This window comes from Chaetodon auriga, chromosome 24 (genome assembly GCF_051107435.1).
Source record: "Chaetodon auriga isolate fChaAug3 chromosome 24, fChaAug3.hap1, whole genome shotgun sequence".
NCBI classification, from domain to species: domain Eukaryota; kingdom Metazoa; phylum Chordata; class Actinopteri; order Chaetodontiformes; family Chaetodontidae; genus Chaetodon; species Chaetodon auriga.
In genome coordinates this window covers 12089968-12102954 of record NC_135097.1, presented here as the reverse complement: position 1 = coordinate 12102954, position 12987 = coordinate 12089968, and the positions used below count along the sequence as shown (strand labels likewise).

Below are 12987 nucleotides of genomic sequence, written 5' to 3'. Positions count from 1 at the left end.
GGTTAAGATGCAAAAAGTGGCTATATATCAATTGTGCGACCATTTACTGTCAAACAACACGTTAGCTAATTATTCAAGACTCTTAAAATGGCATCATCCATTGTATCGCTGATGCTGCCCCGGTGCAACACACCCAGGCTAACGTTATCTATTTCACTTTGCTGTCCCTTGTATTAGCCAGTCCAAAGGTATTCATGGTGTAGCAACCCGCACATTACCGACTTCTTTTGACAACACAGAGCCATTTTTGATTTCTTTAAGGACTTCTTGTCATGCTGTGATTACACCGGCCAACACACGTTCATCCCCGGTCAACAACACTGAGTCTCTTGTTTTGTTGTTGTTGACTGAAGAGGACAAAAGAAACTTCCTACAGGGCGGAAGGTGCAAAGAGGCTACATTATCTAACGAATTACGTAAAAGAAAATGATTATGAACAGGTTTCCTTACCCGAAGTCTTTATAGTGTGCTACAGGAAAGTGCGAGTGTGTCTTTAGTTGGCCTCATGCGGCCGCAGCTGTTGTTTTTGTAGTCGGGGTCTTGTCTTTTTACTGTACAACAGTTTAGCTCCTCGCTCACCCAATCGCCGCGCGTCACTGCACCGCCGCTGCGCGCTGACGTCACTGTTGCGAGCTAGGACTGGGCTGGGGCTTTGTTTGTCTCACCGCCTTGACGTAATGTTCGGTGTAGAGGCGCAGCAGCTTTTCACTGGGACAGAAGCGAGGCCAATTGTGTTTTTATTCTGTGTTAGCTTAGAACAGTGTTTCTCAATTCCGGTCCACGGGCCCCCCTGCCCTGCATGTTTTAGATGTTTCCCTCCTCCACCACACCTGATTCAAATGATCGGCTCGTCATCAAGCTCTGCAGTGGCTTGATAACGGGCCACTCGCTTGAATTGGAGCAGGAAATATCTAAAACATGCATGGCAGGGGGGCCCGAGGACCGGAATTGAGAAACACTGGCTTAGAATTACACACAATACATACATACATACATACATACATACATACTCACAGACAGACTTGCATACATGGAAATACTTGTTTGGGCTTGACTTAAGTTAGATTGCTTGCTGATACTGAATGAGTGTCACTGCCTGAAAGGCATTTGCAGGCCTCATAAACAAGTAAGGTTTAAAGGTGAGTCCAAAGGAAATAATCAGGGTCTGCAGAACCCATGTTTTTTAGTACCAAACCTTTACATAACCAGGTGAGTCCAACTGAGATTATAAAATCTCTTTATCATGGGAGCAATGGCCAAGATGTTACACAACAGTTGTGAGATTTGCTCTTGGCAGATGTTGGCTGATAAGGAGAGGGTGGGGTAAGCAAGTAGCTGCATGCAAGTGTGCACACACAAAGATTATTATACTGTCTCTTACTGAACATGATGAAATAGTCTTTGAGTGAAGTAATTTGAATTGATTTATATTTGTAATAAGATGTGTTAAACATAGACTAAACTCACAACAAGAAGGAGGATGGACGTCAACGTTGTGTTAAGTCTGGTCTGGTCTCCCTTTCTCTTTTTCCTTTTCCTTCCCTTTCCTGAATCATGTGAGACATAGAAAGGACAGTAATCCCCAGTGCTCGGTTTGTTGTCATACCTCATATGAGCAGCAGGTGGGGAGGCAGGATTACAAACTGATCCCTTTTGAGTTGAACTGAGCAGCGTTCCTCTTTGGTCACACTGCTTCCTCTCCTGTCATAGGTTGTGTGGTTTCAACTAATGGGAAAATACCCATATGCTGAGTTCCATGTTCAATTGCAGGCTTATGATGTAATAACATATTTTGCACCATGTGGGACATTTTTCATGACGTTCGGATCGGTATTATCCATCATAATTGAGTTATAAAATCAACATCAATGGAAAAAACAAACTGTTTCTCATTTCCTTAAAAGCTGGTACCGCAGAAAAACATCCTGCTGGTGTGGAAAACCTGACCTCTGTCCCTTACAGAAGAAAATCATTATAATAGAGCAACACTGTATGTAGGGTTTGTATGGCACCGCATATCCTCCACTGACTGTCTTTCTGCTTTGCTCTCTTGCACTTTCCTCACATCAACGCAGGCGAGTCAAGCATATAATTATCTACCATTTATATCTAGTGCTGCCTCTTCACTCTTCTCCTCCTCTTCATCATTCTTCGCTCTCCCCTCTCCTGCATTAAGAGCCTCTTGTGAGATGAGAAACAAAATTAGTCAGTTTTGCAAAGTCAGTAGGTGACACTTGAGTCGGACGGGAGAACTGTTTTTGTGGAAACTGTGACTGGGATTCAATCCGATGTGATGCAGCTTCTTCTAATTCAGTATATCCAAATAGAACTAATGTGAGTTTCTAAGCTTAGACAAACATGCAAAGTCTGCACAGTCAGCTTTTCATACACTGGCGTAAGGATGGAGCAGCTCGAGAGAAGACTGTTGAGGCTCGCCTCTTTTGAACTCTATTTTTGGAGGGATTATAGAAATAATACATGGGAGTTCTCTTTTTGGTTGGATTTGGGTGCCGTTTGAGAACCATACTGTTATTATCCATTTTAATCTGTATGTGGTGTGATGTGTGTGTGTGAGTGTGTGTGTGTGAGTAAAGCCATGTATGCACTTTATAGCATTTTTGAGCCATAAAATCCAGAAGAGTGAGCGAGAAAGACTGATCTTACACAGTTTCAGGATCATTTTCATTTTCGCTCACATATACAGATACAGAGTGTGTGTTTGTGTATAAACCTACTGAATTTAAGTGTAATCTGAAGGAGCCATACAATTATCATCCATTTATATCTCCCTGTACCAACCTCGCCTTGCCTCCCTGCCCCTCATCTGGCGGTTATTTTGGGAAATGAAGGCGTACGTACACCCACATTGTCTCCAAACCACCACTCAGAGTGTGTGTGTGTGTGTGTGTGTGTGTGTGTGTGTGTGTGTGTGTGTGTGTGTGGCTGTTTGAGAGCAAGTGCAACAGCGTTTCCAAGCAGCTCCCAAAATGTTCCTTCCAATTTAATGCCAGGACAGTGCCTGTCTGCTGCCGCCACAGCTTCACTCACTGTCCTTTCAAATATACTCCGCTCTCTGAGGACCCCGGCTCAGTCTATGTGGGAGCCGAGGAAGATGCAGAGCAGGTTTTGAATTATTTGAAGTGGGAGAGCTTAGAGAGAAGAAAGGGAAGTTGGTGTGAGGAGAAAAAAAAATGAGGATGATTTGGTTTTCCCAATTCCAAAAAAGATGAGAAGTACACCCAAAATATAGACAGTATGTACCAGACGTGGAGAGGGGGAGAGACGCAGGCAAGGGAGCTGAAAAAGGAAAATGGATCGAAAGTAAAGGCAGACCAAGAGATGAGAGAAGTGTCTGAGGGTGCAGAGAGAGAATTAAAGCAGTGGTAAATGTAAGCCTTTTGGGTGACTGCCTGGCAGAAATCAGAGGAATGGCACAGGTGTAAGACAGAAACATGGAAAGAGCAAACTTAACCCACATCAGACCGAGAGCACTCCTCCAGCCCACACGTTCAACTTGAGCCCTTTCGTCGCTGCTCTCACTACATGCTCATTACATACGGGCCGCTCCCTCGCTGTGTAACTGAGTCACTCTGTGATCACAAGGCTGACATATGGCAGCTTTCTAATTCGATCCACTCCACCCTTGTGTAGCCCGCTGCTCTTCTTAAACTAAAGCTTTGGACTAAAAATGGGTTGCTGTCCACTGGATAGAAAAATCCATTTGATGTAGGACTGGTGTTGAAATCTTTCTCTTCTTAAGACAAGTGAAAAATCTGACGTAGGGTTGAGACTCTGGGAACATACGTATGTCATCTATTAAAGAAATGATGTATTCATTACTGACGTTTTAGGTGTATGTTGTTACTTCTGTCTTTAAGCAAAGGTATAAGCTAAGCTAACTGTCTCCTAGCTGTAGCTTACCGGACAGAGAAAGCAAATAAGCATATTTTCCCCAAATGTCCAACTATTTCCGTAAAGGAAAATAAATAGACCACAACATAATAAAGCTGAAAACAGACAAAATAACTGTATATTTTAAATAGTCTGTCTTCCAAGTCCTGGCTTGGAAGGTTAAAGACCGGGTTAAAAACTGTAATCAACCTCTGCCTTGACTTAAGTGGACCCACACACACTCACTCCCACCCATGCCTGTTCTCCATCTTGTCGACTTAGAAGCCACGCACCCTCTCGTCCAGCCCTTTTTCAACCCTCTAATATCATCACTTGTGGCTGGGCTGTTTTCATGTGGTTGGCGTGGTGTGTGCATACTCAGACAGCTAATGTAGAGATGTATACCTGCTGGTCTGGGACATATGTACTCCATATGTGAACTTTAAGGGGTACACTGGTGCGTGCCTGTCATTATATTGTCTAATGAGAGTTAATGAATGGCTGTAGTCTTTTTTTCCACGGGGAATGGACACTTCGACTGGTTCAGGCTTAGGGAACAAGATCATACTTTGGACATGATGTCCTGTTTCTCTGACACTTCCTGACAATTTTAGAACATAGATTAGAAGTTTAGGTTTTTGATTATTTACAGTTTGCTGCAACTAAATAATAGCTCATTAGGTAAGCTTTGCCCATCATCACAATATAGTCATTATTGCAGTGCTGCTTTAATTGTCCGCAGCTCATGAGTGTTTGTTGGCTAATCAGTTTATGTTAATCACCACAAAGCTCCGCCTGTGGCTAAACATATTGTCATGCTTCCCTTAATTATCATGGTAGTGCCGCCATACAGTGCCGTACAGTAAAGGTATTTTCAATGCCCTTGGCCCATTAAATGATAATGTACTGTAACATAGCCAGTCTTTAATGAACATAATGAGGTGCAAATTTAATCGTAATAGACAAAATGCATGTGATCTGTTACTTTTCCTGAACAAGACTGTGTGGTCAAAAGTGCTCCTGATTGAATTAACTAATAACTAATACTCCCAATATAGCATATGGCTCTACCAGATGGTTTCTGACTCGTTCACATGATACTATTCATTGTCAAGTTATGAGTATATTTTATCATATTGGTTGATTTTAGTTTACGCACTTATGGCCCTATGACTTGGTTCTATAAGGTTACACCTGCATAGCCAATCAGTGAACACAGGAGGACCCTCAGAAGTTCTGAAACCCCTAATTCATACTCTTTTTGAAGACACTGTGAATGGTGCTATTACAAATGGATTTTTTTCTACTGCTCGCTGATATGATAGACAGCTTGCTTGCCACGTTTAACATCGCACCTCATGCTGCCATTTGTGAGCAAGAATGAATGTTGTTATTAAAGCCTCAAGTTACAGTGATGACTTTAGACACGCCGCCAGTGACAGCCAGAATCTCGCTAAAGTTCGGTTTCTCTAACTCGACCGAGTTCCTCGACAGACTCAAACTAATGCTAATGACTGCAGCATGTTCAGACACTGACAAGGAAGAGATCAAAGAACATCCAACGGAAAAAAAGTAGAACAAGGAGAGAAAAGCATCCGCCCAAAGGGTAAGAGAAGCATTTTCTGACATTAACTTTATGAATAGTATTGTTTGCTCAAATCTTTTGATTCGACCAAAAGTTTTAGTGTCTAAATTTAAAACATGTAGCTCGAGTGCTGTCTTTGTCAAAATACTTCATAACACGCTCTGATTTACAAGTTACAACTTTAAAACGCTGCTTTCTTTTCTGATAACCTTATAATTTTAAAAATGTAGTTTTTCTAATATTTTGCCATTTAGAGTCAGTGCAGATGACAGGCGTTGTGTCCTAGCAAATGATGCTGCCGTTCTGTAGAACAGTTATTAGGTCAGGTGACACTCGTGTTGCTCTGCTCTGTTTTCCGTCCCATCTTTCTCAAGAGGAGTGGCTCATCCATCCTCCTTAAAGATTTTATTTGTTTTGTTTTGACAGTGGTGAGAGGCAGGAAATTGGATGGAGAGGCACAACACGGTGCAAAACAAGCCGCATTTTCAGCCCCAATGAAAGTACACAGTATCTGCATTAGTAGATTTGTCTTCCTCATTGCCTTAATCCTCTCCTCATCTCTCTCATTTCACCCACTCACAGACTCTCACCATTCTTCCCTTTTATTCTTTCATTGTCTCTCCTCTTCCCGTGTCTCTGCCCTTTTGCCTCAATCACTTTGTTGTCCATCTGTGCCATTCTCTACTTCTTCGCCTCTCCTCCCTCTCCTGTCTGCACCATGCTCTCTCTCTACGTCTCTTTCTTGCAGTTTCAATTCCGCCTCTTTACTCCCCACCCATCTTTTCCCCCCCCCCTTGAGTATCTGGGTTGCTGACTGAACTAGTTTATGTGGAGCTTGCTAGCTGATGGCGTCATCGCCCCTGTTTAATTGATGTTGTTTGATAGAAACAAGCTGCTTGTTGGATTCAGTCAGGTGGTAACAAAATCTTAAGAGCCTGACGAGAGAGAAGAACAAGCTAAAAATTAAGAATGGAGGCAAACTTTTTGGAGTGACAGTGATTTCGCATTTGGACTTGTTTGGAGAGCCACAATGTTTGGAGCTTTCTGTCACGTGAAGTGTTCGGGGACACATAAAGGTGTATTTCATTAGTGATTGCGCCTCACGGTCTCATGCTGTGTACAACTTTTGCTTTACCCTGGTCGCACTTTTCTTCACAAAGTTAGAAAAGTGCAGTAAAATGCCGTTGAGGGAGCAGCACAATTACATTAACAAGCCATTGAATGCTAATGAGAACTTACAGTGACTGCTGGCTCCAGCTAGTCCCAGTCAGCAGAACAGAAATGGGATAAGTAACTGTAACATTAGCATAACAATACGAATCTGCATAAAAATAATAAAATAAATGCTATGATAGATGGCCATCATTATAAGGAAAGGACTAGGAACACATTTGCCAATAAGCCAATATATTTTTCATCCCACTTCTGTTCCTTAAAGCCCTTTATATTATTCAACTCAACTCTATCTTTGCGGGTCCAGTCCCTGCTGCAGGCTGCTGGACATTTTCATCAATTCAAAATGTCTGCAAAGAGGGATATTTTACAAAATTATAGAACACAAAGCTCCAAATTGCGATGTTAACACAAGACCCGTGTTTAAAGAAAATGCAAGATGTGTCTGCTCACTTATATGTTTGTGTGTGTGTTAGTATCCATGGAATATGAATCACAGTGAAAGGTCAGTATTGCTTGAGGGGAGAAGAAACAGAGGAGACAGAAGTGATGAATTGCACTTTGGGACCATTTTCCTTGCAACACCCCAGGTTATATTGAACTGTGTGAATGTGTGTGTGAGACCCAGAGAGAAAGAGCGCAGGTGCATGTATGGAAAGAGATATTTTGCACTTACATGCCTGTTTCTGGTTGATTTTTGTGTTTTTCTATCTGTGGATGAACAGAGACAAAGTTAGAGGTCATATCTGTCTGTTGTTTAGTGTGTATTTCCAATAATTTGAGTGTGTGTTTTTGCAGACATGTGCCATGAAATACACGACTGTGTCGGTTGAAGTCCTGTAGGGCATTCTCATGGTTGTAGTGGAAGCTACAGAGTGGAACTTCCCTCTATGACTTATTTCACTTGCAGCAACTTCTCATTTATAATTCCCGGGGTAGAATTATGCAACAGCGACAAAGTGCAGCAGGGCAAAAGAAGAAGAAGGAGGACATGCTTAGACAGAATTTGTTTGTCACGTTTGCAGTGAAAATGTGAGTCAGAGGTGATTGATAAGAAAACAGGTACATACAGGCATCACCTGGCCCTCAGAGTGCATTTCCATTTTCACATTTTCCGGAGTTACAGCGAGCTCAGGCAGGATGCATGCTGGGATTCTGCCTTTGTGTGCCTTTGTGTAGTGCTTGTGCCTGTCATGGATCCTCCTGATTTATCTGCAGCTCCCTTTCAGTGTTGATCAATAACCCAGCAGGCTGATGAGGGTGGTCCACATATCAGCTGAACCTTTGCTGTGTTTGCATGTGTGTGCATTCAGTGGACGGACACAGTCATGGAAGCCTCAGTACATAGTGTGTGAGTGTTTGTGCACATAACAGTCAGTCCCGGAGCCACATAACCACGTAGCAATCAACTTGTTGTTGTGCTTGACGAACAGCTAACGGGCAGAGCGCCACAGCAACAGATGCTTTGTTGCACTTGTATGGCCGTTAGCGCTATAATAACCTGAAGTGGACAGGAAACAATCAACCAGTGGGCGTAGCAGCACGCGTGTTTCTGAATCCATGTGTATAGTTTCATGTATGTGGACATGACCGTGGGCGTATGGACAAGCAGGCAGGAATGCATTGTCCTGTATATTATAGCTGCTGTGATGGAGAAACAGTGTGGTGTGGCTGTGACGCTCATCTTTTCCCTTTCAAATTATCAAGGCTCATTTGCTCACAATCCTCCTCATCATCATTTAGTTGTGTTTCACAGCTCCCCCATGGACCATACTCAGCATGACTTACAATTGCTTCAGTGGCCTGACACAATGCGTCTGAGGCGGCTCATGAATAATCAGGAGCCAACAAAGCTTTATAAGGTTAGAGATAAAGCAGAATGGCTTGATTAGAGGGCTACTGTGTAATCATGTCCAATATTTGAGCTGTCTTCACGAGTACATGAGAGGATTCTGAAATGGGACTTGGGGAATCTGGCCTCTATTAGCCTTTATTTACCAAAGTTACTTTCTCTAATCACACGAGCTCCTTTCCAGCAACACCCAGCTAGAAACTCATATCAGTCTGAGGGTGAATTTTGTCTGTAAGCCTCATGACACTCTGAGGAAAGCACTAAAATATACTATTCCAAGAAGTGAAAGTAATTTGATTTCAGTATAAAAGTGAAGAACACTTTGTGCATTTTGAAACTCGTATTGTGAAATAGGTGTACGCCAGGACATGAAAACCATGAGAACAAGGCTGAAAGTTTATTGTTCATTTTGGCTTTAAAGGAATTGCTCAACCTCTGTGAAGTGCACATGTTTTCTTCTTGAAATGTGGACTGACTGGAGGTCCGGTCTGGCTGGCACTGATTCTATCTGCTTTCATGTCTCCATTATGGACTAAATGAATGAATGAACTCACACTTTTTCTCCTCATGTTTCGTTCTACTTCCACCTCCACCCCGACACCAACCTCTGCTGTAGTTACTTGATTGCGTGAAATAGTACGTACACTGTTATTATTCCCTATAAAATTAGAGATTAAACGGTTAGAGTGCAATCAATCTTCTCATTTGTTTTAAAGATTTTTCTTTTGTTATCAGAAGACAAAGATTTCTAGACCAGTCTTAGGTCTAATGACATGTTTAGCTGTCCGTTTTTGAGTCTTTATCCACCTGAGAAAAAACATCAGCTCGCTTTCAGTCCCGAACTTCGGTTTAAGAAGAGCTCTGACTGAGTTATACAGCGATGGAACCGTCTGTAAAAACACAACTTGTTGTTTTCACATTTTTGCACAACTTAGACAAAACTTCCACAGCTCATAACTAACATGTTTTATTGTGTTTGTTCAGTTTATAGAGAAAGGGAAGTGTTAAAATCCGGCTCTTACTGTAACCACCTGGCAAAGTTAGTGAGCTTTGGATGTGCTTGTAGGTGAATGTTGGACAGAGCCAGGCTAGCTGTTTCCCCTTGTTTCCAGTCCTCATGCTAAGGTAAGCTAATCGGCTGCTGGCACTCGCCTCATATTAAGTGTACAGCCAGATTAGATCAGAGGGAGGGGTCATTCTTCTCATCTAAAGCAAATAATCAAATATTTCTTTCTGCACATTTACGCTTGAGAGCTGCACAGTGCAGCCACAAGCTTCTGCTCTTACTGCAGATTAAATGTATGTTGAATGGGAAACACATGCTACATTTCTGAATACAACACAGCAGCAAGTGTGTTGCACTGGGGCTTACTGTTCGGTACACTGAGTGCAGTGTAGACCAGCTTATATTGACTACAAAGGGGTAGAGTTTAGGGAACAGCAATGAGGGACAAATCAGTGTGAAGAAGACCTAGCCTAGTTTTTAACTGGCTTTCATGCTGTGCCAACTGTTTGTCTGCCAAAGTCTGTGGAATACATGACAGAGAGCAGCATGTATTGTTCATCCAGGGAGTTTGTCCAACGGCAGCTTAAAAATTATGGCTGTTAAAGAGTGTCCCCACCGGAAAATTCAAAACAGGTGTCACAGCCTGCAGCGTTGGTCCCAAACTCATTTGCCGCTTTTATTTTCCTAATCTTTACATTTTCCTGCTGGGGCTGAGGTAACATAATAATTTGGGATTGAGTGCGCACATATCTGCATGAACATTTGGGCTTGACCTTGGCTAATTAGTATTAGTATAAGTCTGGTATTTCTGAAGTAATATCTGTGTTGCTCATGTGAAAACTTTATTTTGGTCAAATAAATAATAATAATAAAATGATAACTTATTCATGTAAATTCGAAGAAGAAACACACATTTTCTGATATGCGACAAAAAGCGTATGAGAACCAGAGGCCAACATGCCAATAATAGCTTCTTGTATGTATACAATGGACTCATCTCTGACTAATAAACCACATCAAAATCACAAGAAACCTGTCCGTGAATGCTGTTATATGCCAAGAACAGAACTGTTACCAACGTGTCACAGTTTTCACAAGTCTGAAGCTCAAGAAGCATCTTAATATTTCATGGAGAACAGCAATTATCCTCCAGGCAGAAACGGTTCACGCTGCCACTTTCAAAGACGCACTGTGGTATAGTTATCATTTTCAGCTATATGCTAGTAAGACAGAGGGCTCTGCTTATTCTCTCATTGCCATAGAAACTGGGTAGAAATGTGGCTTTCTCTGAAGATATGATTGTGGCTTGTTTGGCAGTATAGCAAGGCAGGCAGACACACACTACGAGGCGATGGGGGAGGGTTAATAGGCACTGAATCTGTAACGCTTTGATGCTGTGCTGAGAGGAGGGACTACAGCAGAGTTGGGAAGCAAGTGATGATATTTGATGGAGTTCTGGTTATCTGAATAGAAGCTATTAGGAATCTGGACTGAAAACTTGAAGGCACTTTAGTATTTTCAAGTGTTTGGATCGGGCTAATTGAGCTGAATTCTTTATTTCATCCATCGGAAATGTCCGAAGGCGTCATGTCTTCAGTGTTAGATGCTTGTCTGTGGTCGTTCACCTTTACAGTCCTGTCATCTGGGACTCACCCTGCAGCAATAAGCAAACTGGCTTTTCCAGTTGGATGATGTGAGGTGTCTCACTGCTTCAGCAGTTAATCAATGACTTGTAGCATTCAATATTTAAAGGTACAGGAAACACTGTCCCTCCCAGTGCAATATTTTCCTATTAAAAAAAAAATACTTTATTGATGTTCTTGCATTTTTTTTGGCCGTTTTTTTCTTGTTTCTTTGGCAAGAAGAACAATTGAGGCCATTTATACTTAAAGCCTTTTTCCACCTGTAGCCAGTGTCTTAAGCCGTCTGGAACAACCTTTCTCCTCTTAATCTCATTAATTTTCAGTCTGGTCAACCTGATGGCGTGTTGAGATATTTCATGCGTGGTATCACAATAAAAAAATAAAATAATCTATCTTTAAAAAATCACTTAGAGAGGCCTCTTTGTCAGACTTTAAGACTTTACAACCCTAACCCAAAATTGCTCCATTGATAAGATTAGGGAACTTTTGTCATCGCGGTCACAATAATAACTCGGCTGAGCTAAGAGAATGCCCAAGGTCATGTTTAAAAGAAGCTGATGCTGACAGAAAACAGGAAACGATAGCAGTCTTCTGCGTTTTGTTGACCCTTTCATCCACCCTGACCTCCTGCCTCTGCGGACTGCGTTTCATCACGCTTCATCAAAAGAAAAAAAGCTCCGACTATACTGACAGATTGATCAAATTAAACAGAGTGAGACTGTCAGAGGATCATTTGTTCTTTTCTGCAGTTTATGCACCTTGAAGGATAACAACAGCATAGACTCTAACAGGTTTTGTCTGTGTAGCCACAACATGATGTATTCTTCTGTGCCACGGAGCTCCTTCATGAACATGAGCGCTGTTTATTATGAGCTGAGCCCACATACATCCTGTTATGTACCCACTAGAGCATCAAATTTGCAGCCGAAATGAATCCCCAACAAATCCACTGTTCACTCCTGTTTGAGTAGTGTTTGGTAAAAACTATAGTGCACACACTCACGGCCCACATTCAAGGTCTGTTTGATTAGATTTACATTTTCATGAAAGTGTGGAATTTTTGAGAGATGAACTCACAAACTTCTGGTTTTGGTTTTTCATGGGATTTCTTGACGCCCTTTAAAAAAAAAAGGAAATGAAAGAGAGTGTACAATCTTTGTAATTATTCTGAAGAGGAATATTTCCCCATTTCAAAACTCAGGCCATCATGTTATTCATTAATAAAGTGCTTTAAAATATTGCCCAACCATTCACATAATCATCAGTTCTATTCTTTTTTTTGGACTTTTCTCTGTGTAGGAGCCGTAATAGGAATCTGTGTGAGGGTGCGGTGGACGTGCCGGCATCTGTGTGTCTGCACACGTGCTTGTGTGTGTTGTTCTTTCATGCGTGCTTTGTACTGTTGTGTGTGCATGTGTGCCCAAATGTGCATGCTTGTCCAGCTATGAATTTGCAGCCATGCATTTAGCCGGAACGCATTTGGACATGGTTGGTTGTGCGTTCTCTTGCAAGAGTTTGGCTGGAATTGTTCAGCGTTAGTGTGTGTGTGTGTGTGTGTGTGTGTGTGTGTTTGTGTTTGTGAGAGAGAGAGATATCCCCTTGGGGTTTGAATTAGCTTGCGTTGTAAAGGCCATGCTTCACGCGGAGACAGAACTCTGATCAACTGTGTCAAAAAGATGGATAATGTAAAACTACCGCTCTCCTCTCTCCTTGTTTACACTGACTCCTGCTCTCCTCCTCTTCCTCCGGCTCCTTTTCCCATCTCCACAGCACCCATCCCACCCATCTCCCCTGTCCCCTTCCAGTCTCCCTCCTCCTTTTCTCATTTCCTCTCTGG

General features: G+C 42.1%; 1 protein-coding gene across 1 annotated transcript in view; it reads left to right on the top strand.

Annotated features, from left to right (window-relative positions):
* slc8a4b (solute carrier family 8 member 4b) overlaps positions 1–12987 on the top strand; it is a 101314-nt gene that overhangs the window by 299 nt on the left and 88028 nt on the right. The gene's annotated exons all lie outside the window — the stretch shown is intronic.